The sequence below is a fragment of the Platalea leucorodia genome (genome assembly GCF_965183815.1).
Source record: "Platalea leucorodia genome assembly, chromosome: 3".
Classification (NCBI taxonomy): Eukaryota; Metazoa; Chordata; class Aves; order Pelecaniformes; family Threskiornithidae; genus Platalea; species Platalea leucorodia.
In genome coordinates this window covers 76015452-76041521 of record NC_138825.1, presented here as the reverse complement: position 1 = coordinate 76041521, position 26070 = coordinate 76015452, and the positions used below count along the sequence as shown (strand labels likewise).

The following is a 26070-nucleotide window of genomic DNA, read 5'->3' as shown; positions in this document are numbered from 1 at the left end:
ACAGTGAGAGACCCCAGACAAGGTGGCAACCACAGGGTGACAAAGGCCAGTGAGCAACCAGAGTGCTGAAGGTACTGACTACATCAGTAACGGGAAGACACTAAAAGCCTGCCTACACTTACACAGTGCTATTAGTGAGACCAGCTTTCTCAAACCCAGATGTTGCCACTGTGGTTTCAATGTATGACAGCTTACTTCTGTACGACAGCTTAGGTAGTATACTGGGTCTGGATAGGGTTAAGTTTCTTCATAGCAGCCCAAACCCTGCTGTGCTTTAGCTTTGTGACCAAAGCAGTGTTGATAACACCCCCATGTTTTAGCTATTGCTGAGCAGTGCTTGCACAGCATCAAGACCTTCTTTGTTTCTCACTCTGCCCCCGCAGTGAGCAGGCTGGGGGTGGGCAAGAGGTTGGGAGGGGACACAGCCAGGACAGCTGACCCCAATGGACCAAAGGGATATTCCACACCATATGATGTTGTGCTCAGCAATAAAAGCTGAGTTTTTTTAAAGTAGCCATTGCTCGGAGACTGGCTGAGCATCAGTCTGCTGCTGGGAGGTGGTGAGTGAGTGCCTTTGCATCACTTGTTTTCTTTTAATTTCCTTCACTTATTAAACTGGTTTTATCTCAACCCATGAGTTCTCTTGCTTTTGCCCTTCCGATTCTCTCCCTCATCCTGCTGGGAGGGCAGTGAGTGAGTGACTGGGTGGGGGGCTTAGCTGCTGGCTGGGGTCAACCCACCACAGTGAGTAATACATAAGTGATGTTCTTGGTCCAGAAAATAACTTCAGAGGCACACAGGTTAAGCCATGTTAACCAGACAGGCAAGAACTGAGATACTACCTGGAGATTAATTTGTCAGCATTACAAAGATGACACATTACCATCTAGTGCATTTTTAGCATAGATTTTTAAATCTGGAAAACAAGAGAGTGGGAGGCTGAGATGGTAGTGAAAACCACCCTGGACAATGGGACATGGAAGGAGACAAGTCTTAACTTGCATTCTCTCTTACAGAAGAGCGGCAGCATTGATGCGTACAGCCCTCTGCTGTCCAGCCACAAGGCCGCTAAGACCAGTGACTCTCAACTCTGTTTTGCCAAGTACCCTATAAACTGCAGCTCCGCATATTCTACAGTCCTGTGCTGCTGCAGGCTTCATCTGTGCCACCAGAGATGTCTTCTAGGAAGTCAATGGTCCGTCTCTCCTTCCTTTTAACCACACACAGTCCTTGGTGCCAAAAAGCTGGGAAACACCCCTAGAAACAGAGATAACCTACACAAACCTGGATGGGGCAATCAGTAGACCAGGAGATGAGTAATAGGAGGGGAAGATTTAAATTAGGTGTGGATATTTAAATTAGGTGTCAGGGAAGAAAATCCTTTCTATTGGCAAGGACAGCAAAACAACCTGGAACAGATTGCCTACAGCAATGTGAAGGCTAGACGAGTATCTGCCAGGCATGGAACTGCCTCTGGTCAGGAGAATGGGTGAGTCTCTTTCAGTTCAATTTTCTGCTACTCAGTGAGTGACAAAAACAGCAGACACAAACACTTTTTAATAGCCCCTCCCCTCAAGCCAGAGAAAGTGTGATTTCTTTATTTCTCTTGCTCCCTCTTTCATTCTTTCTCAAGGTTCATATGCCTAGGAGAAGAAACTGTGCTTTAAATCTGGCCTGTGAATGGAGGTAGATTTGCAGAGCTCTAAAAACACACCTGAAGATCCTGTTAGTCACACAGTGTGTGGCTGTTTGCCCAAGTGGACATCTGCTCAACCTAGCACGCAGGATTATCTACAGTGGTGTTCCTTGACCTGTGATCCAGGGAGCACTGGGGTTCATAAATCATCAGGTGGTCCACAAGCTCATAGCACACGCATGACCAAGCAAATACACACGCACTGGACACTGTGCCGGCATTTTGCTGGTGGTGCTTGAGCTCCCCCTCGCACTGCCTGCACGTCCTCCCTGGTTTGACTCGTTCTCTGAGCATAAGCAGTTGAAAAGCACTGACCCAAAGTGCCCCTGAGGATGGTTCCAGCCATCCTCATCAGCAGGATGAAAAGAGCAGTGTGTGAGGAAGAGGCAGACAACAGAAGTTTCTCTGTTTCTTTGCATTTAAAACACAAAAGGGAAGTGCAGGACTGGGTGATAATCTGGAGAAGGCAGGCAGGGTTTCACTGGAGGTGACTGTTTTGTAATACACCTCATGGACTGCACAACTGTTGACAATTCAGGAGATCTGGAGATCCTGCCTGGACTTCCTCCCTGTTTCCTAGCACCGAAAGAGAAAAAACTCAAGACTGCACAGGGGACAGACGTTAGATCTGTGGATTGTGTTGTAAAGAGAAAGTGACTTCTTGATAGGGAGCGGATGCACACTCTGTAAGCCAGGCTGGCTAGGCAAGTCTGATTAAATAAACAACCGAAAGCGCATTCAGCACAAAAACATATCAAGCACAACATTAACCAAAGCAGATGTTTTGATGACCTTTCTCAGGTGCCTATATGCTAATTACAAGCATCAGAAAAACTGGATAAACCCTCTACCTGCAGAGTGGCAACGCAAAATAATACTCCTGAAAACTAATAGCTAGATTTAGATTATTAGAATATTAAAAGAAATAGTGACAACCAATTTAAGAAGTCTGAATGGAAGAGGGAAATAGATAGGCCCTATATGTCACAAATGACATCTGTCTGAGTGACTGACAACTTGGAAGTAAGTAATCTTCGATATTTATGAATCAAGATACACCCAAGGTGGGCTATTAGTTGGTATCTGTTACAGACCTTTGGAATCACTGTAGAGTGCAGGATGACTGGCTTCTTCAACACCTATGTACAACAAGTATAAAAAAACCCTTGTGTTATCTCAGGGACATTCAATCCAAACAATTTATGCCAGAGACCGTATGTCACTAGCACTAAAACATGACTGTACTTTCCAAAATGCTATGAATGACAAGTTACTAACTCCTAATTTAAAGGAAAGATCAGCCTTCCTAACCCTGTGAACTAAAGCTCTTGCCAATTAGCTAAATGAGTCATATACAGTATAGGCCCTGCAGCATCAAAGGGAATGGAGAATTCAGGAGCAGTTCACAGCACGATGACCACAATGTAAAGACCTTGTGGGATGAAGCTAAACTCCACCGCATACAGCTAAACCCCACAGCGGTCACCCCAGCACGCCAGGCGCAGCAGGACCTGTTGACTTGCTCCCTGCCCAGCCAGGGCCAGCAGCAGGCAGGAGCCAGCACAAGCACAACTTAGCGCTGGTCGTATGATGTAGCTACACCTCAACTGCCTGTGAGTCATACGCGGTTTAGCAGAGGAGCCACAGAATCCCTGCTCTAGACTTTGTCTCGGTAAGGAGGAAATGATCACAAATCAGAAGGTTACCGGTTGTTTAGACTGAAAAGGAACGACGTTTTCTGTGCAAATAACTAACGTCGTCTGCGATCAAATCCAGACTAGTAAAATTTTATGCAGTATATGAACATATGCTCTTCATATATACATAAACTGAAATCACACTGCATGCTTTCTGGGAGGCAATTTCACAAAACTATAGTGAATGGGAGTCAAATCAGGCTGAAGACAGAACCTACAGAAAGTTGATGACATCTGCAAGCGGTTTAAGACATTTCCTAAATGCCTACAATGTTACAACCGTGAAAACAAGACTGGGCTAGATAAAAATAACACACAACGAAAAAACCGAACAGCTGGGTTTACCAGGGAAGTGAAAAAACATATAAAATGCTATATACAAAACCAACACATGAAGGGGGAAAGGGGAAAGATAATAATGAGTAAATAACCTAAAATAAAGATTATCTAGAGGAAGCAAGAAGATACTAGGAAAAATTAAGGCAGATAGAATCATATATATATTTTTTTATTTTTCTAAGCAGATTATGAAAGATAAATTCAGAACAATAAAAGTAGTAGATTTGTTCATAACAATACGACAGCGGCAGAAGTTATTCAATAAATATTTCTGATTAGCACACACGTAAAAGGCCGGACGATCTGTTTATGATGATGACGAAATGACTTCCCACCACAGCAGCCCCTGGAGAGGGGACGTTAAGCAGCAGATACATGATTCTAGGTGTTTCAGGTTAGTTGCTAGAAATAAACTTGTCTTGGAAGGTTTTAGAGACCTAGCCTTGGAGCTGCTACTGCTACATCTAAAGCATGTCTGGGCCACTGGGGAAGGACCAGGGGCAGGAGGAAGGCTCATGTTGGGCCACTGTTTGAGAAGGGTAAAAAGTAATTACAGGCCAGTTGGCTGAGTTTCCAGTATTTCGCATAGGATAGAACAACCAACATAGGACTCAATTAATAACATATTAAAAAAAAAAAAGCTCTATAATTAAAGTCAATCAACTTGGCTTTAAGGAAAACAGATCCTGTTGAACTAATCTGATGTCATTTCTTGCAAAAATTACAAGTTTGCTTGATGAAGGCAGCGTTGTTGACAGTATTAGAAGTCTAAGTAAGTCATTGGACTTGTTCTGTAGAACATCTTTATAAAGAAACTGAATGCTTTGCAGGTTGTATGGAGTATCTCGATCTGTACATGGAGAGCAGGACTCCATAGGTGGAGAGCACTGTATGAGGTCAGGCAAAAATCTCAAATGTATTTTATACTGAAGTCACTTCTGAGTCCACAATCATATTAAATGTATTAAAAAGTTGATAAATGAATGAAGCCAAAGCGTAGCTGTAAATGGGACACTATTAGCAAACAGATGGGTTCCTATTGGGTTCCCACAGGTATTGGTGATCATCCCTTTACTATTTAATAGCCTTATCAGTTACCTGGATTAAAGTTAAGTCATTATGGTTAGATATGGGACTGGGGACAGTAAAAAACAAACAACGAAAGGACAAGCCTGACACAGCACAACTGGGGTCTGTGGAAAGATGGGAGAAAACAGTAGGTGTTAATATGGCCAAATGCCTTAGTAGAATAAAGAATACAGGCCATACTTACAGGATGAGAGGGAGAGAGAGGACTCTATCCTCCGAAGCAGAGACTGAATATGAGACCAGGGGTCCTGGGAGGCAATCAGCTCGACATGAATTCCACACACAAGGCTGTGGCCAAAAGGGCTAACGCGAGCCTCAGCTGTACAAACAAATGAAAATCAAAAGATGAGTAGGTAGGTTACAGTGACGCTGTATTTGGCTCTCGTTCCTCTGCTCCGTGAATAATGTATCAGGTTCTGCTGCTCCATTTCTCAAATAAAGTGTTGGAAAAATTGGAAGAGTGTTCAGGGGAGAGAGATTAAAGAACTGAAAACACTGGGTAGCAGAAGGCTTTGTTATAAACAAAAAGCTTAAAGAGAATTTTGTTATTTTGTTCGCAGTATAGGAGTATTCATATGGGGAATAAATTTGGTAACAGCGGGCTCTAATCTAGCAAAGGTGGAAAACACATTGGAACTGAAAACTAATCCAATCCAGACTGTGAACAGGCAATTTTGTTTTGCTTTTTCAGCAATGATCTGTTATGGGCAATTAACCAGTAATTAACCCTTTACACCATAGGTTGTGATGTACTGTCCATCTCTGCAAAGCTGTGAAAATAACTGTGCTTGATTTAAAAAGGATGTGCACCCATGCAGCTTGGGTTATTAGGCATGAAGCAGGAGCTCCTGCAGGTGAGATCTACTGCCTGCATCAAGCTGGAGGTCAGGTGAGCGGTCACTGCATCAGACAGTGTTTTGTGTTTCCATTAAGACACATTCTCTCCCCTCTCAGGGTAGTAATCCTGGCAACCTTCCTACTCATGGCCTTCAAACTATTCCAGGGGAAACCCCAACCTTTTGGGGCTGAGGTGCCATCTAAGTACGGATGACACCCAACTGCCTGTCTTCTGCAGGATCTGCAGGCAGCCATCTCTGAATTCCCAGCAGCAGGCTCCACACAAAACCTCACTGTGCAAAGCTCCTCACACTGAGATGCCAAGGAAACAACTTTTAGGAAACTGATGGGGGTTATTACAGCTCTGCCACTGAGAGAGTACCTGTGACTCTGCTTCAGCAGTTCACTTCATCTGCTGCCTGCTACTAGGATGTCATCCCAGGGATCTGCCTGGGACCCCATCCCAGGTTCCCCCAGCCACAGAACGTGACCTCAGAGAATTAAGCTGAGGGAAGGAGTCCTCCATACCTCACAGATATTTTCCTCTGCCACCTTCACCCTTTCGGGATGAACTGATGGACTAGCTACCTTCTTCAGGAAGACAAGTTAGTGCCTTTAAGCGGGGTGAGTGGACGTGAGCACTGCTCCCGCAGGCACCTCCCAGTTCACTTGGGATATCCACATGTCTTCTCCTTCCCCTTCACCCTGCCAAGGCAACTGGGTGCTGCCAAGAAAGCTTTTGGTTCTGTGTCCCAAGGATGGGGTCTGGTAGGTGGGCTCCTAAGGACCACATGCTCAGTGGAGGGCCCTGGCTACTGAATTTGCTTCATCCCACAGCCTGCCAATATTTAGGTTTGGTGTTTTTTTAAGGATGCAGTGGAAGCTTTTGTCCGTGCTGTCTGTCTTAACCTGGGCCTTTGGCCAGAAAGTATTAATTCTGTCAATGTGCAGGAGTGCGGAAGGCTGGGGAGTGTTTGATTTGTGCCAGTTGCTGGCATCAGCTCATTTTAAGCTTCTGGAATAAACCCACTTATGACTGAATGCTGCAGTGTAAATTCTGCAAATAAAACAGATAAAATAATCTCAATTACTTGAGCTCAGCATTGGTTCACATATGCCACTCCAGAGATTTAGAAGGCATCATTTCATACAAACATTTAATTATATTTAATTATGGTTCTACAGATAATTTTTCTGTTCAACAGGTGGGAAAAAAACATGTTTTTCAAACTTTCAGTCACTTTCAGTAAGTGATGTAAAACACAGCATACATAGCATAGTGAAATCTCAGTGCTATGTTACAAACATAAAAGAAACATTCCATCTTAAGTAAACTTTTGTAGTACAAAACTTCTGCAGAGTGAACTAAAGCAAGAAAGCCTGTGAAAATTTTAGGGAGGAAAAAGGCCTGTCCAAGTGTGGTGTGTATATATATATATATATATATATATATGCGCACATGCATTCACACACACCCCACCGCCTGGCCTCTGCTATACCTGGTATTCCTATCAACAGATCTCAAGACTCAAAACTGTGATTGGCAATTCTTTAGTCACGAAAACAGCAAAAGTTTTGGGAAAGCTGATCAAGAGTGAGGTTTCAGAGCTACTAATAAAAGATAAATCAAAGCTTGCTGAAGTACAGTTCGAATTGTGCATTTTTGCATCTTAATACTTTCTGTCCTCCTGGATGCATTTTTCTCCCTTTTCCCCTGGCACAACCACAGCTACATCCTACAGCATTAGGATGTTCTGTTAAGCACATGTGCAACTGTGTTTTTGAGCCTTGTAAAGGCTTGCTTATGTCAAAAGATGTACCATTATGAAGATCGCATAGACTGGACTCCACAAATTTATTTTTACGGATGAAGTTACTGTGGTAATCTTCCTAAACATAAATGATAGAAACTACATAGAAGCAAACAGCTTTAATACATGTATTTAAAAAATCTTTTTGAAATATTAAGAAATAAGTCAGATGCGAGGCTTGTCCTTTTACTCCAGACACACAGAGAAAGAATTAAATGGGAGAATGTCAGACTAACCACCCCATCTGCCTCTGTAAGTCACCCAGACCAGACATAGAAATGCTATGGAAGTTAATGGAATGAACTCCAGAAGTGTCACTTTCACAAATCTCAACAGGCATCATTGACCTGAGGCTGGCTGCAGTTTCTGCCCCAATTCCAGTTTAATGTATTCCAGTTTGACCCTCAGGCAACAGTGCTGCTGGAGAACACACTAAGAAACAAATGCAGGCAATTGGTTTGACATAATTCTTTTGAACGCAGGCAGATCGAATGTGCTGATGTCAACAGAGACCAGAAAAGAGTTTTACCCAATCTCCTTTCCTCACTGAAGAAAACAATAAGAAAAAACAAAGCACAACCCAAAACCGAGCCAAACACATGCCCACCTCTCAGCAGCAAAACTAATACATGCTGTCTAAGAAAGGGAGAACCAAGACAAACGTTTCAAAAGTATCATTCGGATGTATACACAGCATTTCATTTACAGCTTAAATTTACATGACTTGTATATATAATTGTCTCTTCGCACATAACACGTACGAAACATCTGTTCTGTAGAGCATATTAATCTAAAACCCCACGAACAGCGTAATTCAGTCCTTTATGGCCATAGTACCTTCAAAAGAGTTCCTAACATAGTTCCCTCACCTTAAAGCAAACTACTCTTCTTCCCTTTCTTCCATTCTTCTAAAATCTAGGGGACTTCACAGACCTGCTTTCAATATGATTGTCAGGATGAAACCTTCCTGCCTTGCCACTCATTTAAATGCCCAAGCTCTAGCAACTTCAAGGCTGCATAGTTTGATGTCAGAGAACATTGAGGCAACACTGATTTTTCTGCACAGGGACAGCAAGAATAGAAGCTGGGGATATATTTTCCATGGGAAAGATGAATTATGGTAGGAAACCAGATCAAGGAAGCCATGATGACTATCTTGAGAATAAAAGATTAAGCTAAAGATTTTCTTCACTACCTGGTCGCTGTTGCTCCTGAAATAATTTCTGTATAAAAGGAAAAGAGAAAAAAACCACAGATCAATGGTACAGTTTTTCAGAACTCATAAGGGGAAATACCAGGGTTGAATGTGGCTTGTCCCTCAACTTTATACAATGAAAACAGAACAAAGAAACAGATCCCAAGCTCATTCCCTCCTCCCTCTCTTACCTCCTCTCCTAAGAAAGACTTCCACCTCTGCTACTCACAATTTTCCTTTTCTCCCATTCCTCCAGCTCCCCATCAGTCCTTGCAGACAGACTGCCTGTAATGGTATCACACAAAACCCAGATGAGATCCTCAAGGCTTCCCCTTTCTGTGTGCCAAGAAGAGAAATTCTTGTGAAGAAATGGATTCTCACTTCCCTTTTCTGCAGCTACTTGCGTCGGTCATGCTACCACAATAAAAGTCTGCATCTGCTATCTGACCATGATGGACAGACATAAAAAATTAACCTTTTGAATGTCCATAAGAAGCATGGTCTCTGAGAGAAGAGTGACCATGTATTACAGCCACTGAAACTACTTGATCTGGAACATCAAACCACCCGTACACAAAGAAAAAACAGACTTTTGTCCTTCTTCATCTACCACTCTTTATGTGACCTGCTCCCAAAATGTGGCCACAAAGTGTGGTCCACAGTTTGGCTGATCATCAGAGGCTGCAGAACCTTTTCAACTACGTTGGGATCTGCTTAAATGTTGTAATGTTCAGGGAATAAGTGTTGTAAGACCACCAATCATCAGGAATTATCAAACACTTTAGTCCCTGGAGCATGTGGTGTCCTGCTCCTTGTGTAACCATCCAGAAGGAAAACTTTGGAATTGCTGCTCTAGAGAGTCAGAGGACAAAGGGTGATCAAAAATATGACTGAATGTCCTAAGGAATTCCTTGAATTTCTCATGGTGTTGTGTTTTATTGTTTAAAGCATTTGTCAAGATGCAAAAGTATGGTTGAAACATTTTCCTAATACTAGGAATGAGAAGAAGCCTTTAACCAAAATAAAAGTTTACTATCTATCTTGACTCCTGTAAGGTCTTTGACTTGGTCCCATGCAACATCCTTGTCTCTAAATTGGAGAGAGAATGGATTTGATGGATGCACTATTCGATGGATAAGGAAATGGCTGGATGGCCATATCCAAAGAGTTGCAGTCAATGGCTCAATGTCCAAATGGAGACCAGTAACAAATGGTGTCCCTCAGGGGTCTGTATTGGGACTGCTTCTGTTCAGTATCTTTATTAATGGCATAGGCAGTGGGATTGAATGCACCCTCAGCAAGTTTGCAGATGACACCACGCTGAGTGGTGCAGCTGATGATACACTTGAGGGAAGGAATGCCATCCAGAGGGACTTTGACAGGCTTGAGAAGTGGGCCTCTGTGAACCTTATGAAGTTCAACAAGGCCAAGTGCAAGGTCCTGCACTTGGGACAGGGCAATCACCAGTATCTTTACAGACTGGAGGGATGTAATCTTTTCGGATTTCAGTAAAGCTTTCGATACTGTCTCTCACAGTATCCTCCTGGACAAAATGTCCAGCATACAGCTGGATAAACACATAATGCAATGGGTGAGCAATTGGCTGATGGGTTGGGCTCAAAGGGTTATAGTAAATGGGGTTACATGGAGCTGGCAACCAGTCACTAGTGGGGTTCCACAGGGATCCATCTTAGGGCCAGTGCTCTTTAATGTCTTCATAAATGACTTGGATGCAGGACTTGAAGGATTACTATCTAAGTTTGCCAATGACACAAAATTAGGAGGAGCTGTTGACACTCTTGAGGGCAGAGAGGCCCTGAAGAGAGACCTGGACAAATTAGAGAGCAGGGCAATCACCAACCATATGAAGTTTAACAAGGGCAAGTGCCAGATTTTGCACCTGGGACAGGTCAACCCTGGATGTGCATACAGACTGGGGAACGAGAGGCTGGAGAACAGCCCCCATGGAGAGGGATCTGGGGGTTCTGGTCAACGGCAAGTTGCACATGAGCCAACAGTGTGCCCTGGCAGCCAAGAGGGCCAACCGTACCCTGGGGTGCATCAAGCACTGCATTGCTAGCCGGTCGAGGGAGGTGATTGTCCCACTCTACTCTGCACTGGTGCAGCCTCATCCTGAGTACTGTGTGCAGTTTTGGGCGCCACAGTACAAAAAGGATACAAAGCTACTAGAGAGTGTCCAGAGGAGAGCCACGAAGATGGCGAAGGGTTTAGAGGGGAAGCCGTATGAGGAGCAGCTGAAGTCACTTGGGCTGTTCAGCCTGGAGAAGAGGAGACTGAGGGGAGACCTCATCATGGTCTACAGCTTCCTCACAAGGGGAAGAGGAGGTGCAGGTGCTGATCTCTTCTTCCTGGCAATCAATGATAGAACCCAAGGGAACAGCTGGAAGATATGCCAGGGGAGGTTTAGGTTGGATATTAGGAAAAGGTTCTTCACCCAGAGGGTGGTGAAGCACTGGAGGTTGGGGTTGTCCTATGCTGAGACAGGAGTTGGACTCGGTGATCCTTGTGGGTCCCTTCCAACTCAGGACATTCTATGATTCTATGATGAAGGGATTGAGAGCAGCCCTGAGGAGAAGGAGTTGGGGGTATTGGTGGATGAAAAGCTGGACATGAGCCAGCAATGTGTCCTCGCAGCTCAGAAAGCCAACTGTATCCTGGGCTGCATCAAAAGAAGCGTGGCCAGCAGGTCGAGGGAGGCGATTCTTCTCCTCTACTCCGTTCTCATGAGACCCCAACTGGTGTACTACATCCAGTTCTAGGGTCCCCAGTACAAGATCTTGCACCTGCTAGAGCAGGTCCAGAGGATGGCCATGAAATGGTCAGAGGGCTAGAACACCTCTCCTACGAGGACAGGCTGAGAGAGTTGGGGTTGTTCAGCTTGGAGAAGAGAAGGCTCCCGGGAGACCTTATTGCGGCCTTTCAATACTTGAAGGAGGCTTATAAGACAGATGGGAGAGAGACTTTTTACCAGGGCCTGTAATGATCGGACAAAGGGCAACAGTTTTAAACTGAAAGAGGGTGGATTTGGATTGGAGATAGGAAGAATTTTTTTATGATGAGAACAGGTTGTGCAGAGAAGTTGTGAATGCCCCACCATTGTAAATGTTTAATGTCAGGTTGGACGAGGCTTTGAGTAACCTGGTCTAGTGGAAGATGTCCCTTTCCAGGGCAGAGGTGTTGGACTGGATGATCTTTAAAGGTCCCTCCAACCCAAACGATTCTATGATTGATAATTCTGTTATTAAATTGGATTCCCACCTCCGTGGCTGCTATGACAGTACAGCGACAGTGCACTTAGCGCAGCTGGGAATTAATGGTGCTGTAAGACAACCTGTGGAATAGGGTTGCAAACCTGTATTACTGTAGACAGAGATAAATAAAGCACCTGCACTCTAGGATTAAGGCACATGAAAAAGAGAGGTTAAGATACCCACATGATTTTGTCTAAATGCATAGATGATACAAAACAAAAAGCAAGAACCAAATGCACCCATATCTTTAAACTGCTGCTTGTATGAAGAGTCAAAGTTTATTATTTCTTCCATACTGCAAAGCTACAGTTGTTATGACAATCACAGCAGTTACTATGTAGTTCACACTCACTGTCTTTTCAGAGCATGAGAGATCTGATCATCTGCAGGCTCTGAACACTTCCATCTAAACATGCTCGTCTAATACGACTCCAGTTTTCAGCGACAGTACGTTATCAGTTGTTTGGCTACTGCAGGCTGTTACAATATTTTTACAACAGGAAATGTGTATTCCATATGTAAGAAGACTACATTTACAAGAAATAATGCAGGAAAGGAAAGTGATCTAATTTCTATTCTGCTTCCTTCCTTCTGCAGCGTGCTGCATTGAGATGTTTGTTCCAAAACACAGATACTAGTTCAAGGCCAAGATTTTATTTACCCTGGCCCTACAAAACAAGCCTGCAGCTAAACCGCAATTCAAACACCTCAAGCTGTTGTACTGCATTCACATTCGTGCAAGTGATTTAGGCAAGCGGGCTTAAAATTTCTCTTTTCGAGGCTATTGAGCCTGTCTTAGCCACGGCTGGTAATTTTTGTGTCAACGCTGTAGTTTTAAAACTCCTGTGAATTAAGAACACTTCCTGAAGATGCAAACAGTACATCAAGCAGGAGGCATCAATTTTGAAGGGTCTTTGTTGTGGTCCTGAACTTCAGTATTGCAGGCTGTAAGAAAATGGTCATTGTGCTGCATTTAGGGAAAGAGCACAACGCCTTCATGAAGCGCTGCACCCATCCATGGACGTTACCCAGCTACCAGTGCCGAACAAAGAAACCTGATGGTTATGCTTCACTTCTCTGCTTTTGCAAAACCAGTTTTTAATTTAGGAAGTCTGAGGTAGCTTTTTAAAAGGAAGCTTTCTCTTACACTTATCCTATTTATTACTGTGACAGACAATACATGGATATAATAAATTATAAATGGCCACATGCAACTGCCTCCTGTCTGCAAGCTAAAAGCTGGCAAGAGACTCTATACCACTACAGGGCCAAATCTGCATCAGGCAGGTTGCTGAATTTGAGGAGTTTTGAGCACCAGCAGCTTTGCAAGCTGACCGATCAGTGCCGACTGCTCATTGCTGAAGTTCTTGGGAAGGGATAAACAGACGGGTTAGGAAAGGACAGTACTCTGAGTTGGATTGCATAGCTGTAGAAATAACGTCCAGGGTTCATTTGTTCTCTATCTTCAATGCTGTTCTCGTATGGAAGACAGAGAACCATTAAAAACCATTAAACCATTAAAACCCTCCCCACTATATCCTGCATTTTTGGTGAGATGACAGGACTAACTCTTTCCCATTTATGTGTTAGAGAGGTAGGGGAATTAAAAATATAAATAAAATCAAGGGATGCTTTAAAAAGTTATGTTTGTTTTGTTTATGGTGTCAGTAGTGTACTCTTCTGGCAAGGCAATATTGACTCTGAAATGCAGAAGATTTCCCTAAGGCTGGGCTGGAGCTTCTGCTTTTTGTTTGCATTTGGGCACTTAACCATGTTCAGTGAAGATTTTCTTGAGTGTGAAAAATGAGGCTACATGATTTCTTTTGTATATATTTTTTTCAGATGCCAGGAGCATAAATGTAAGCAGAAGAAAACAGTCCCAACTTTGTCAGCTTCCCAGCATTATATTTTCTATGCTAATGCTTTTGTTTTCTTGCAAGTTCAGCATTGCTTTAATGGCAGCACCCTGGATTCCCCCTGCCCCCAACAAGTGATACATATTAGTACATCTGTTTTCTCTGTAAAGTCTTTTTGCATTCTTTGCAGGGCTCAGGAAGGATGTGGGCTCCTTTTCACATTCAAATGAGGCAAATTAGCCTTTGCCTGGTTCCTACAGTATAATGCTTATTTTACATTTAAGCGTGAGAAAAGGGGAGGAAATAAAACCCAACACGTTAGGTGGGTTACATGTTTCATTTTGGTACCAGCCTCACTTAGCCTTCTTTTGCGAACCGCTTTCCACATGACATAATTTCATGACGGGGTTCAAAAGTTTAATCATGTAAAATGACCACGTAGTTTGCACAAAGAAACAGCAGCCACAGATACATTAAAGACGAGAAAAGGCTGAAAATGCCAACCTGAATCAGCAGGGTTCAATCAATCCAGGAGGTTCCTGAAGTGCATTGATGGTAACTTCCTAACACAGGTGACTGAGCTGACAATGGGAAATGCTGTGCTGGACCTTACACTTACAAACAAGAATCAGGACATGTGCAGGTCAGGGGCAGCATGGGCTTTCCAAAAAGCCCGGTCACAACATCCCCAAAGAGCAGACTTTGGCCTCTTCTTAGAGAATCCTGTGGGATACAACCCTGGAGCAAAAAGGGGTCCAGGAAACCTGGCTGATTTTTAAGGATCACCTCCTGCAAGCTCCAGAATGGTCCATCTAAATATGCAGGGAGTCAAGCACAGGCAGCAGGAGGCCCACATGGATGAACAAGGAGCTCCTGACTAAACTCAAACGTTAAATGGAAGTGTGCAAGAGATGGAAGCAGGGTGAGATAGGGTTAGGAAAGCCACAGTCCACCTGGAGTTGAATCCAGTGAGGGCTGTCAAAAGCAGCAAGAAGGGTTTCCACAGGTATAACAGCAGTGAAAAGATGGCTATGGAAAATGTGGGCCTACTGCTGAATGGGGCATTAGTGGTGTACCCCAGAAGTCAATACTGGGGCCAATACTTTTTAACCTCTTCATTAATGATCTACATGATGGCAGAGAGTGCATCCTCAGAGGTTTGGGAGGAGTGGTTGATACCCCAGATCGTTTTGCTGCCATTCACAGGTGCCTTGACAGGCTGGAGAAATGAGCCAACACGAACCTCATGAAGTTCACCAAAGGCAAATGCAAAGTCCTGTGCTTGGGGAGGAATAACCCTGTGCTGGGAGGTACCTGCTGAGGGCTGACCAGCTATAAAGCAGCTCTGCAGGAGAAAAACTGGGTGTCCCAGTGGACACTAAGTTGAACATAAGCCAGCAATGCTCCCTTATGGCAAAGGCGGTCATCAGCATCCTGGCCTGCATTAGAAACAGCACTTCTAGCAGGTTGAAGAAGATGATCCTTCCCCTTTACTCAGCACTGGTAAGACATGTCTGGAGTGCTGGATTCAATTTGGGGATCCCTGAAAATTTCGGGCTCCCCAGTACAGGAGACATATGGACTTATTCAAGTGGGTCCAGCAAAGGGCCACAAAGATGGTTAAGGGTTTGGAGCACCTCTCCTATGAGGAAAGGCTGAGAGAGCTGGGACTCTTCAGCCTGGAGAAAAGAGGGCTCAGGAGAATCTTATTAATGTGTATAAATACCTCATGGGAGGCAGCAAAGAAGATGAGGCAAGACCTCTGAGGGGTACCCAGTGACAGGCAACAGGCACAAATTAAAATACAGGAGATGTCATTTAAAAGTCAGAAAAAAACCCTTTTTTACTCTGAGGGTGTTGAACACAGGCACAGGTTGCCCAGAGAGGCTGTGGAGTCTCCATTGCTGGAGATACTCAAAACCCAACTGGACATGACTCTGAGATACCAAGTTTAAGTTGACCCTTGTTTGGGCAGGAGGTTGGCCTAGATGATCTCCAAAGGCCCTTTCTAACCCCAGCGATTTGTGATTCTTCCAGGTCATATGTAGACCTGCTGCACTTCCTAACGTCCTTTGCTCCCTCCTTTTAGAAACTAGAGACAAATGCAGCAATTCAGTAATGTAACAAAAGCACGGTACATGTTTTGCAGGGAAACAATGTGGTTCAAATTCCTGCTTTTTTAGAACCCGTGCTCTAATCCAAGTGGTAAAGCTAAGAGACAGGATGCAAGAAAAAACAAACAACTGCTTGGTAAACCATGGTTTACCACAGGCAGTTAGCGCTAGATGGAAATTCAGTGCACACTCTTTATGCTACAGCAACTTCTTGCACATTTAAGGCACACTATGCACGAGGTAACGTACTCCATATACAGGGAGCTGTTATGAAGCAGTCAGGTGCTGTAAATTTACACTTGGCTTTACTGATGGCAACCTCCCATGGCAAGCAAGCCCTTAGTTCTGCTGATGGTCACATGCCAGAGGACAGGTTTTACCAAGAGAGCTGGAAGAAGTTTTGAAACACCTGCTAATGCATGGAAGTGCTGTCTCCAGCTCAGCTGCCATCCTCATCCATGGTTCTGGGATGCAGCAGTCTTGCAGCAACTGATGGGCTGTGTCCTTGGTCTGAGGACCTGCAAGACTCACGACCCAAGTCCCTGTTCTGCTCACAAACTAATCCTTGAAATAAGTTACTTCTTGTTTCTTCTTGATTTTCCCCCTGTTCTGACCCGAGTCACCGTACAATGACCTCTTTTCTTGGCCTGTGTGAGCACAGCCCTGTCATGGCCTCCCACTCAGCCCCGTGGGAGCCCTGAAGCCTGCTCTGGCTGCAACAGGGAGGCCATGGAGGAGCAGCAAGAGTTTCTACTCCCTCAGAGCTGATGCTGGTTTTCCAGACACCTGGTTGTCCAAAGCACACAAGGTCCTACTGTTCTCACCCACCTCTCTCCCCTCCAAGGCCAAAGGCATCCAAATTGATTAGTCTTGCAGCATACAACAGAACAGCAACACCATTATGTGTGTCAGCCTGAACTCCCCTTCTCCTTCTAGCTCTGTCCTTAAAACAGCAGTGCAAAGCTCCAGCTCGGAGACCTAAACATAATCCAGTTTGGATTTAGACCCAGACTTCGCCCAAAGCCTGAGCTCACTCAGCGTCAGGCTCTGGCTGTCCTCATGTGGTAGGAGCAACAAGGCTGCTCGATCGGAGCCTGATGTCTTTAACACTGGTTTACTTAAAAGTGTTGTGCCAAAGGGGTACGTGGAGGGGCCTGAATAATTAAGGAAGTTCTCGAAAAAACCGCGAGTGAAAATTTCTTTTAGGCATCCTAGGAACAGCCAGTTTCTCTCTGCTGAGGCATCCATAGCACTTTTAATCCATAATTTCCATTGTAGCCTACTAAAATAGTGAGATTTGTTATTCCTGTCACATGCCCTTTCTGAAGACGCTGGGAGGATGTGGGAGAGGGAAAAGAGAAAATTAGTTATCAGTCACCACTTGCCAAGAGTAGATTAAGCACTCGAGTTATACATTCATGTATAATGACTCAAGGGAGTTTCATTTATTCCTTTTCCCCTAGCTTATACTTTTTTCCTCCTGTCCTATAGCCCTTGTACTCAGTCACAACCCGCCTGCAGTGGACAAGTTGGAGAGTGGTAAACAGTTCTGGATTTTTCCCCTTTCATCATGAGATTTCATTTGGACTCCCTTTCCCAGACCTCAGAGCATGCCTGATTTCTGGGAGCAGAACAGAGAACAAGAATAGAGTTAATCTTTAGAGGTGTGATAAAAATCACTCTCTCACACAGACAACTGGAGAAGGATTTGAAAAGAGCTGTTGTGCCGAGCACCTGATAGCAAAACCTGGAATTGAAGCCAACCCACACCTTCCTGCTCATAGACAAAGCTGGCTCATTTTCTCCCCAGCACTCCTTCTTCTCTACTAATTCTACCTGGAAATAAAAGTCACCACCGAGCATAGCTTCACACCAAAATGTGCTGTGCTTTGAAAGAGGTCACTATTTCCATAACAAAACCACAAGTGCTGATGCATTACAAGTGGGGTCACCTCATCTCTCTCTTTTTTTTTGTTTTTTAATATAATTAGTAAAAGCACATTAAGAAAACCTATTAGAGAGATGGGATAGGAGAAGAGGACACATGGAGATTTGATGGCTTTGGTGCAATCTAAGACACCGAGGAGTGGGCAGGTGAGCCGAGCAGCTGGGCAGGGAGGGGGGGGGGGGCAGCAGGAGATGTGGAAAGGGCTAGCAGCTTGCACTCTAAACGCCAGCGTGCCAGCTGGCAGCTGCATGCTGCTGGTTGCGTGTGGGCTGTGACTATAACAGAGGAGATGAGCCTTTAGGGGAGGAGCTGTCTGATAAATCATTAATGAATGAAAATATGAAGTAATCTGTCTGCCTAGGAGGCAGAATCGTCTAATGATGAGGATGGTGGACTAGGAAGCTGGAGATGAGGTTCCTATCTCACCCACAAGACCGCTAGCACACCAGCCCCTTTTGCTGTGCTTAAGAAGATACACCCGCCTCCTTACATTGAAAGACTGCTTCTTAAAATCAACACAGAAACCCCATGATCTATACGAAAACATGATAATAAAATTCACAGCACCCTTTGTGAAAACTGCACCCCGGCTCCTCTTTTGTTGCGGGCAGTGCACAAAGAAACAACATCCATTCTCAGAGACAGCCTTCACTAAAACAGGAGTTTTCTCAAAGCCATAACAAAACCTAATATGACCTTTTGCCAGTGCCAGTGGCATTTAATTTTAAATCGATTAGCAACATACACAGTACTAATTACCCATGGGTATTTTGTAGCAATCAGACTGTTGGTTGGAAATGTAAGGGTAGGTCTGTGTGTGGACAGGGATGCTCTGCTTTTTCTGCGCTCTCCAAAATGAAGAGAAAAATGCTAGAGAAATTATGTTGAAAGGTGCATTTGTGTTTATGGGGATAGCTGCAGGGGCACCAGACACTGGCGGTCAGAAAGCGTTGAGGTTGTCAGGGGAAGGGGCAGGAGGTTAGTGCGGTTTGCTCTGCACAAAGACCTAGCAGGATGTGTCATGCAGCACAAAATCAATATCGTCCCTGCATGAAAAAGTAATTGTCAGTTTTGTACAATTCTCAGGCTTATTTGGAAAGATCCTCGCGAAGGTGATTCCTGATTTGTGTGAAATCTTTAACTGTGCTCTCTTTCCTGCCTTAAAACCTCTGAATGTTCAGGGATTAAAATAGCTTTAAAATAAATACCTAAGAAAGACATGGCACAAATCAAGTGAATCCATCTAATGTTGGCACGTTCATGGGAAAAGAGATACAAGTGCTTTATCAATCAATTAAGATCATGATTTTCCAGAGCGAACAACGCATAGACTGCAGCAGAAGCCATAAATAGAAGACATGTATGGCCATGACAGAGACTATGTATATAGAAACTTAACCAAGCACCTGAGCAGATCTGTGGAGTTTAACTGTGTACCTATTTGTGGCGCTAAAGTCCAGTTTAATTATCCTGCCAAACCCCGCTGAGCCACAACAAGGTTATTACCGTTTACCAAAGGACCTGCTCAGGCAATTTTACAAGGAAATTGTCTGTGCCTAATCTAATTGCTAAGAAGTAGCTAAAATTACATTAGACCTGGAAAGACCACAAATAATCAGGAAGCTCCAAAAGGTTCAAGAAGCTTCACGAGGCTGTTCCTGTAAATCACAGTGGTGGCGATTTGAGGATGAGCTCCCTGGAGAGCCTCCAAGTCACAGTCAGACACTGTTTTCCACCCAGAACAAACATAATGCAGGTGAGAAGACTTACAGAGCACAAAAGTATGATTTCTCACATACATAAGCCTTCTACTGGTTACTGAATATATTTACATAATAAACGGGGTTTGTAAATTATCCATTGATGATGTTATACAGATTTAAATAAATCTGCACCGTCAGTCGCTGCTAGTTGCAAGCCATATCTGCCACTTTAACAGCCTTTGCAAAAGATTTAACTGGACTCCACTGAAGAATCCTATTTTTCAAGCTTTTGTTTAATCATAAGATGACCAACATCTAACGAAACATTTAACAAATGGATTGGGATGGCTTAGATGTTTCCAGACCCTTGCAGGAAAACAGTACACAACATCAGAAGGAATTACTTCTGTAAATGACAGAAAGTTTAATTGGAGACTGTTGGACATGTTAAGCTACAGTCAAGCTTGTTAATACAGTGAATGTAGAGCATTACCTGCCAAATAACCACAGAAGTACCTTTGGTGAGTCACTTGCTAGTTTATGTCTTGCCACACTGACCAAGAACAGATTTCTGCCAACACCGTTACCAACAGCTACTTCGACATGTTGCGTGGACTGCCATGATTTCAACTTGCATACCACCTGCTATTTTGCTCATGTGTTCTGGGTTAAAAAAAAAGGGGGGGGGGGGGGGGGAAGGAAAAAAAAAAGCTCCCTTCACACTCCACTGACATAGATGAGCCTAGGACAGATGACCTGGATTCAAACTGGTTAAATACAAGAAAGGGCAAGTCGCGAGCAGACAAAGCAAGCTCCGAGGGGATTTCTCTCAGACTTTCACAGTTTTCTGGTGCTTCAACCAACCCTGACTTGCAGAGCATATTAAATTTGCTGCTCTCCGTGTCCAATATCATTAGAGAACTGTCTGTCAAAGAACAGATTTCTACCAGAGCTGGTCATCAACCTGAAGAAACTATATAACTAATTGCCAGCTGTGCCTAGGGTGTCTTCCTCCTCCACCATGGAACTGAAAAGATGTGTGTGTATATTTACACACATATATATATTTTATAAGCATATATAAATATATATACACATATCTTTTTATTCCCCTCCCCCCCAATTTTCTTGCTTTAAATAAGGAATGTTCTTGTCTGGGTGACAAGTAAAAGCATCTCCAACCCAGAAGAGCCTAGAGATACACCTTAAAGCTCCTGGAATTTAGCCCAGATGTAAAAGATCCAAAAGAAAAAGAAGATAGCAAAACATTGGCTATATCCATGGGCAGATTCTAACAGGGTTATATTCTGGGAAAAAAAATACCATGAGAATTGCTGGTTACAATGGAAGTGAAGAAGCAGCAATAATTTGGCATAAAAATTTTCTACACAGCAGCACTCTTACAGCTCCTGCTGCAGCAGTACTGGTCTCTAATAGTATTGAGGAAGAGTTTTCTTAGAGAAGAAGAGGTAGTTAAAAGTCATGGCTTAGTTTTTTTTTTTTTTCTTTAATGAGAAGTACAACTAGGGAAATATTTAATACAGCAATAGAAACTTTTGATTGTAAGCAACAGAAATATTTAATACAGCAATTAGAAGTCCCCTGCAATACATGTGACTTTCGACGATGTCTCAAATATATGCCTTAAAGGAAAAACATAATTTTCTTTTGATTTCTGGAAACTTAAAGGTGCTGTAAAAGGGGTCTTGCAACACTGGAGTAACAGGTCTGTGTTTCCCACAAAATTTAAAACTCAGGTCTCACATACATTCACCCAAATCACACATGCATAAAAGCACGGGTAAAAGCAGATGCAAGTTTAGGGACTTAAACTGAATGGGAAAAGCAAAGTAACAAAAATCGATCTGAGTGTGAGCTCTTCCCAAGACCCCCAGCTGTGCACAGCAAGCAGCTTGAGTGCTTTGGTCTCTCTGCCTGGAAACAGAGCTCCTTTCTCAGAGCTCTGCCCAACATCCACCTTCTGAAATGTCTTCAAGGTGGGCTGCTTTCTGTGTACTAGGCTACACACAGCCCTTTTGCACGCTGCTGCAAGAGAGATTAGATGAAGGGTGCTACATCTTTTACTGAGCATGAGCCACGTGAAACTGCTCAGAGCAAGACAGGAGGCACAGTTACGTGCAAGATTCGCTATTGTTGATAATAGTCAATGGCATATTCCACATGCATGACCAGACAAGTTTCTCCAAATAACTGTTTCTGGATAACATCTACACCACATGCAGAGGATGACACACACGTGGAAGGCACACACAGAAATGATGAATACTTTAGTATATATACTTTAGTATCGACATGCAAGAATTCTGCTTTATGCTAGCAATGCAGCTTGCGTCTTCGGCATGCTCTTCCTTCCTCAGGGTGAGCAAAAGGCTGCTGCAAGCAGCCCCTTGATTCAACACAAGCTTGTCTTCTGCTTTGTCAGCTTTGAATAGTGCTCTCTCCCCCTCATCTGAAACTCTTGGCTTATAACCAGTCTAATCCAAAAAAGAAAATGAAGATACATACTGTCATTTACAACTGTGCATTCTAATCCCCCAACGACATCTAATGACATATAGGAAAGCTGGTGGTTAGACTCAAACTAAGCCTCCCTGTGTAATTACAGTCAGTTAGAGGGCAAAACTCAAGAGCAAAACATTTAAAAAAGCAAATGGAATGATCTTGGGCTCCTGCAAAGGCATGTAGCAGATACCAAAATGGTCATAGAGGATATCTTAAAAATAAGACTGTGGATGTCGCGTAGTCTTCACAGCCAAAAAATATGCCACTTCACTCATACACAAATCTTTTTCTCTGTGTTTTGACACATTTGCCATAATCACCATGGCAGAAACTAATGAGAAGTCTACAGCATCTATCGGCTGTCAGTCTCTATGTTTTCTATATGTCTACAGATGTATTTGGAGATATCCTGCTCTATAGATAGAGCAGAATTTCATGTAATGGATCTTTCATCAGCCTCTGTCTTACAAGAATAAAGACAAGTAGTTGCCTAAATATTTCTCATCAAAGGATATAAATGGAAAGAAATGGGGGGGAAAGGGGATTATGTTTGATAGTAAGTGGCATGCAGAGAGAGACTAATGCCCTAAAATTGCAGAATTAGCAGAGGGGGGGAAATGGACAACAATTCCTAGGTGTCATACACAACAACAAATACCATAGCAAAATGAGGACTTTCCTAAACTGATGATTCAGTCCAGTTGCAGCTAACTAGACTCAGAATCCATCACAGCAAGTGATACACTATACAATTGCTCACCACCTGCTGACTGATGCCCAGCCCGTCCCCGAGCAGTGATCGCTGCCCCCCAGCCAACTCCCCCCAGGTTACGTACTGGGCATGATGTCATACGGTATGGAATAGCCCCTGGGCCAGTCTGGGGCAGCTGTCCTGGCTGTGCCCCCTCCCAGCTTCTTGTGCACCGGGCAGAGCACGGGAAGCTGAAAAGTCCTTGACTTTGTGTAAGCACTACTTAGCAACAACTAAAACATTATTCTCATCCTAAATCCAAAACACAGCACTATACCAGCTACTAGGAAAAAAATTAACTCTATCCCAGCTGAAACCAGGACAAGCCACTTGCTTCAGTTATCATGATTTTTGCACAAAATAAAATACAAGGTAAGAAATGCAGTTTGATAAAAAAAAAGCAAAACTTATTTCAGTAAATCAGTATGGTCTGAAAGGTTGTTACAGGATTAGATACCACCTTGTAAGACTAGAAAGGCAGGATTCTCAGCACTTAGGACAGCATTCAAAACCCTAGCAGACTGAGCCAGTAGATTTTATATTTCTCACTGCTGCTGTTGCATGCCATGATCAAGGATGCACACAATCTTCAAGGCTTTTCAAGCTTTTGCCAGAGGGAAAATTTCAAAGCAGGCTTCTCCCTGTCTTGTAATACTAAATGGGCTGGGCAGGAATGACATTTACACAGTTGAATCTTTTATTATTTCCTCTTCCCTAAAAACAATAGGAGCAATATGACTTGCTATATTAGATATATTCCTATAGGTGGGCGGAGAATAGCTATAAAGGTCACAAGAACAAAACACTATTTATTATAAGGCTGTCTAAACCTCTGTTAGCGCTGAGGTTTTCAGGGTGATACCTACAGCATGAACACCAACTTCTCATGAATTTAAGATCACTGGATATTTTCTAAAAATCGCCATCAGTGATTTCCCTGATAATGTGTCTTGGGAAGAGCTGGCTCTCCCAGACCAGCGGAGGCTGTGTGGGACCCCTTGGAGCCCATGAACGCTGCTCACTGTTGCTAGCAGGGCGGCTGCAGGACGATGCAGAGTGCTCCCCGACAGACCTTTCCACCTCAGCTGATGGAGGAATCTCCCCCACCCACTGAGCACTGGCCTTCAAGATCCACCCATCTTCATTTTTATTTTGAAATGGGTGTTGTGACACAGCACTGCAGGCATTCTCAAAACATGCACTAATGCATGATCTTCACACTATCTTCTTTAGTTTCTGTTCTTGGTTTCTCTGGATTGCTTCCCAGGCTTTCTTTTATCTTTGAGCTTAGCAAACTGATTAATATAAATAACTCAATGTCCAAAAATATTCAGCTTTGGTAATCTGCAATGAGATCTCTCCTCTTCTTCATGCTCCTTTATACGCAGTTTCATTATGTTCGTGCCAGATGAGCATTTAAGCGAGAGGGAGACATAATGAGAGATGAAGAACTAGAGCAGTGTGCTTATGCTATGAGGTGGAAACAGAAGCTTGTGCCTAGAGATCCATACCAAACTTTTATTGAAGAGATAATTTGTCTATATGCAAAGTATTTAGTGCCCAACATAAAGTTTCGCAAAAGGCACAGAGAAATCTCTTAAACAAATCCCATAATAATTAAATCTTCTTGATACTGCAGCATCCTATATCACACACACACATGCATTCTGTCCTCCATTTAGTTTCAGCAACCTCTGCTGTGCTCAGCTGATAAAATAATCTCCCAAATGATTGTAGCTCTAAAATCTATTAAATCCATGAAGTATTGATGAGGCAGAATTAATGTCGAGAGAATTACATTACCCGCCCCCTTCCCCCTGTATTTAATCAAAGAAACTCTCTAGAAGTAAAGCAGCACCGTAGCTGTACTACAAAATACAGCACGCTCAGGTCAGGAAATCTACATCCGTCCACACACCTTAAACTCTACCTATAGATGTATTTATCACTACAACACGTATTCATTTAGTAGGAGTCTTATCCACAGAAACACCCTTATCTGATGCCCAGAAATCATGCTCTCTATTCCTTTTAATCTCAGGTATGATTCGTGTCTTACACACAGTGCATTGTGCAAACCAGGCACAGGGTAAGAGCCCTGCCCCTCTCTGCGGCGTTCCCCACTCCCTGCGCTGCAGGGCTCATTAGCTGTGGGTTGAGAGCATTACCTACTAAGACCCTGTGGCTGCCTGATTATAAACTTGGCACAAACAGTCCCAAGTTTGGCAATATTCTCCATGCTGGATGTTTGCTGGGAGATTTTTTTTTTTTTCCTTGCTTTGTTGCTGTTTTGGATTTTTGGCATGACTTCAGCCAAACTTTTTCAAGCTAATTCTGAAACAAAGCATGGGAAGCGAGTGATTTGTTCATGTTAAAAGCTTCTTGTCACCCCTTGAACAGCTCAAGAGGTTTTGTGATTTGGACCATAAACTTGCAACGTGTCAAGGCAAAATCTTTGTATTTTGATCTCTGCAGAAAACTCCCAAACATGACTAAATTACTAACCTCTGAAAAAGTAAATCTCCATTTGCATGAGCTCACTAAGGAGGTGATGCTTCCTAGCAACTAAATTCCCTGGAGATCCCACCTATAATGCCCCAGGATCCCGCTGCCAGCTGGGTGGGACCTGCCTGCTCCAAGCTGCACTTACACTTTAATATTAAATAATCAGAGCTGGATGAGAAATGAGGTGCAAGGCTGTTCTGTATCTAAATCTGAACTCATAATGGGTTGGATGGTAGTGGCCCCTGCAGTGTATCACATACAAGTTTTTATTCAGTCCTCTAGAGGGAAGGAAGGGGAACAGAAGGTATGAGAACATGCCAGTGTGAAGGAACAGGAGTATTTGTATCAGCTGCACAGTGATAAAAATACCCTGATGCACATATAGAAAAGAGCAAAGTTGATGTAACACTCCCTAAAGCAACGTCTGAATTTTCAAATTTAACGCTTTTCTTTCAACAGAGCATTTGGGGGGCTTGTTACCTAGATTTAAAAAAAAACAACCAATTTACCACTTGCAAAATCCTATCGTGGATCTTCAAGCTGCTGTAAGATCATGATCCACTGCAAACATCTCTGCCATTGAGCCAGCTAAGAAAGCTGGGAGGTACAGCTTCAGGTAGTGCTCTGCTTCATCTGCTGTCTTAACCGTCCTTCCCTATTTCTTCTCTGGTGGATACAGCAAGAGGGACATCCAGATGGATGGCCCACAGGCCAGCTCTCTTTTGCTGAGCAAT

The 26070-nt window shown here is 43.5% G+C and overlaps 1 protein-coding gene across 3 annotated transcripts in view; it reads right to left on the bottom strand.

Moving 5' to 3' along the window:
• The window catches only part of FYN (FYN proto-oncogene, Src family tyrosine kinase), a 140664-nt gene that overhangs the window by 49375 nt on the left and 65219 nt on the right, over positions 1 to 26070 (bottom strand). For 2 of the 3 annotated variants that reach the window (XM_082306375.1, XM_082306377.1), the window contains exon 1: positions 5006 to 5092. The exons of the other annotated variant lie outside the window; for it this stretch is intronic. The gene's annotated coding sequence lies outside the window, so the exon portion shown is untranslated. Of the gene's footprint in view, positions 1 to 5005; positions 5093 to 26070 lie in introns of those variants that run through there. 3 annotated transcript variants of the gene reach the window in all.